Source organism: Sinocyclocheilus rhinocerous, unplaced genomic scaffold (assembly GCF_001515625.1).
Source record: "Sinocyclocheilus rhinocerous isolate Xijiao unplaced genomic scaffold, SAMN03320098_v1.1 scaffold2350, whole genome shotgun sequence".
NCBI lineage: Eukaryota > Metazoa > Chordata > Actinopteri > Cypriniformes > Cyprinidae > Sinocyclocheilus > Sinocyclocheilus rhinocerous.
Genome location: NW_015659938.1, coordinates 40,404 through 44,536, shown reverse-complemented (window position 1 = coordinate 44,536; position 4,133 = coordinate 40,404).

Sequence of the window (4,133 nt, the reverse complement as noted above, 5' to 3'; positions counted from 1 at the left end):
CAGAGTCACAGTGACTGAACTGATGCTGCAGCTGCTCAAACACTATCACTCACTACTGACACACAGAGACCAAACACAGAACTACACATGAGCTCCAAACTGAGTTTAGGAGTCAAATCAGCTCTATTAGACTGTGATCTGTCTTGTCACAGATGGGTATCATTCAAATAGGCTCTGATTCTGAGACAAATTTATATCAAATCAACAAAAAACACAACATTTTTTCTCAGTTCCAGTGATGTAGTTTTTGTGGTTTGTAGATTCTACTACAATCATGATAAACTTGCCTTATGAAACTACCACTCAATCTTCAGAACTGTCTCATCATTGCATGAGCAGAAGTGAAACTGATCCAGTTCAGAGCGTTGAACCGATCAAACAGTGAAACTGTGAGTTTGAGCTGAAAATCAGATTTGCATTGGCAGCTTTAGTGATTGTGATCGTCTCAGAATAGAGCAGCTCCGTCTCCAGAGACCATGTTCAAACCCCAAGAGCTTCAGTTCACATTTACTGCTAAACGCAGCTGTTCTCAACTCTTACAATTAAACAAAACCATTTTCAGAATCTAAGTCTTAATAAAATTGGTCATTAAAAGTCATAAGCATCTAGTGCTTACTAGCAAAGCTGTTGCACAAACAAAATGGAAAAATGGTGTATCTGCTGTCTTCAGGTAAATGATGTGGAGTGTGTTTGCATATTGATCAGATGCTTCAGTGCTCTGAGAGTGTTTATAGTGCTGTGAGTTTAACACAGTTTGACTGAGAGCTTTTCTGAATTTTAACTGAAAGAGCAACCAGCAAGAAGATGATGATCATCAGCGTCTGTATCTGGACACTCGTTCTTTGTGTTCAAGGTTCATTTATAACTCAAAATGTGATTTATATGCATGTGTTTGATAGTAAAACTGATTTTGTTCAGGATACTTTGAATTTAATAACTGTCAATTATTATCTTATGGAATATCATTCACAGAAACTGCAGGACAAATTTCTGTGACTCAGACTCCCTCAGTAGCAGCTGTTCAGCCAGGAGAAACAGTTACTTTAAACTGTCAAACTAGCAGAGGAATTGGAGATCGCTATCACACACACACACACACACACACACAGACAGAAAGACAGAGGATTTCAACATTTTTCTCTTCTATCACAGTCCACCAGAGCAAACACATCTGTAAACACACAAAACACACCTGATTTTTGTCTTATGGCATGGGCTATTTTAGTGACTTCTGGTGATCAGCAAACTATTGAACTATTTAATTCAGTTATGCATGATATTTACTGACTAGAAAAAACTCTTTATTTGCTATATAACCTTTTGACCTGATCACAGTGAACCATATTGGGATCTTTTGATTGAAGAGCCGTTGTGCTCTGTGATGTGATGATTACATTCATAGTAAACATAATGGCCATATACAGTTCTTTTAAAAATTGTTCACCTCTGTGGAAGTTTTCATGTGTTTTTGTTGCACATTATTGAATTACAGATTATTAAACAAGGCTTTATTTTTCAGATCAACAAAGAAATAAAATTGGTGAAATATTACATATTTGAATTAAAAAATGGTCAGTTACAATTATTAAACACAAAATATTGTTTTGCATGATTATCCACCTCCTTCAAGTCAGTATAGTATTTATTAGTCGATGCACATTTGGCAGTCACTATCTTGTAGGTTTCTATCAGCGTTGCAGATCCGGCCACTGCACTTTTAACTAGAAAACTCAATCAGGACTGTCTATTTCTAAACCGATGCTGGCCACACACACCAGTGTCGCTGTCTTCTTTGAGGAGATCTCTGCACTGGAGGGCGGCAGGACGCTCACTTTAGGACGAGTGACGCCTGACAAACACACAACAGTCAACTCAGTGAAGAAGAAAGCATTTCCCTTCTTTCAGGTTCAGAACAAATATAGGAACAATTAATACAGTGATAATCATTTTAGCAACATTACACTGCAAGTCACCTGAATTAACTTTTACAAAGCCTGTGATCAGCAAAGCAACGAATGTTTGGTGAAATATATTGATATATTGAAGAGTCGTTATCATTATCAAATTTAATGTTACTTTGATTAAAAGCATGAAAGATCAGATGTAAATAAATAGACCTGCAGGAATTCATTATAATTTTTGATGACAGCATGAGAAAATCGGGTACAAAACTTTGCTTTAAAAATAGAAAATAAAACAAAATGTCTGGCATGTGTACTATAACTTTAAAAATAACTTATACAAATATTATCGTTAACAAAAAATACAATTAAGCAATTTCCAGTTTGAAAATATCTGCAGGCTACTTAAAAATCAACACACTAATCAGAAAATTTAAGTTGAATTACTTTTTTAATTATCTTATTTAATTATCTTTTTTAATCATCACTTAGTAAAATCAAAGTGGTGCCAAAATGACAACCTAATGTCAGTTTTATTTCAGTGCATTTAGAATTTAATTATCAATAAATATCAAGTTAACAGAAATGATTATAGTTCACTGGATGAAATAAAAAAATGCCATGACAATCAAAACCATCTTTACAATGTTGACTGCCAAACATTCAATGTGAACTAAAAATAAAAAATAAAAAATAGATATATAAATATAAAAATAGATTAACAAGCATGCATCATTTCTATAGAGCAACAAAGTGTTTAACAGTCAGTTGTTGTATTAATAATATTAAATGATGATTTACTTACTGCCAACATCCAGTTTGGTGCCGCTGCCGAAAGTCCACCACAGTGATAGAAACTAATAGAGCAGCTGAACAAAAACCTCCTGAACGCTTCACAAACTGCACAAACACACATCAGCTGAGTCTCCAACAAACACATCCACTCACAGCACAAATTACCTTACTTTACTTTACTTCATCTGCTTTATGCAGTCTGCATTATAAAGCATGAAACTGTATTTATGAAAAAAATGAACGTTTTCTGATCAGCAAACTATTGAACTATTTAATTCAGTTATGCATGATATTTACTGACTAGAAAAAACTCTTTATTTGCTATATAACCTTTTGACCTGATCACAGTGAACCATATTGGGATCTTTTGATTGAAGAGCCGTTGTGCTCTGTGATGTGATGATTACATTCATAGTAAACATAATGGCCATATACAGTTCTTTTAAAAATTGTTCACCTCTGTGGAAGTTTTCATGTGTTTTTGTTGCACATTATTGAATTACAGATGATGAAACAAGGCTTTATTTTTCAGATCAACAAAGAAATAAAATTAGTGAAATATTAAATATTTTAATAAAAAAATGGTCAGTTACAATTATTAAACACAAAATATTGTTTTGCATGATTATCCACCTCCTTCAAGTCAGTATAGTATTTATTAGTCGATGCACATTTGACAGCCACTATCTTGGTTTCTATCAGCGTTGCAGATCCGGCCACTGCATTTATAACTAGAAAACTCAATCAGGATTGTCTATTTCTAAGCCCGACCATAAATTTGACTCAGATCTGGATTTTGACATTCACAACATTGTGTTTTGAAGCCATTCTGCTCAGTGTCATCTGGGATTTGGGTACATTATGTAAATCTAACAAAAAGTCTCTTTACACTGATGTAACGTGGAGTAATCTGGTGATTTCAATATGAAAAAGGTTGACTGTGGGAGGATGGATAGTTCATAGAATATTTGTAATAATTTACTCACCCTTATGTTGCTCCATGGCTCTGAGAAACACAAATAGGGATGTGTAGCAGTTTAGCAGAATGTTCAAGCTTCTCCTATTTTCCACACAACGGCAGCTGATGACTCAAACTCTAAATGTGAAAAAAGGCATCATAAAAGTAGTTCACATGACTTGTGCGCTACATTCTGAATCCATGTGTGAGGAATAGTCTATACAGAATTTAATTAGAGATATCTTGACTTCCATTCTACATCTCGTACTGTCGCTCCGTTTGTCCATTTGTTGTACTGTAGTAAACAGAAATCGGATGAATGTATATGTCACTGGTGTTACTTTTTTTTCTGTCACATTAAATAAAATGTGTCACATGTGACATGATAATAATTTTACATGCATTGAATTCCGCTTCACTCAAGAGTTAAGATTTAAAGGATTGCATCATTACTTGTTTATAACTGTTTTTACAAATGT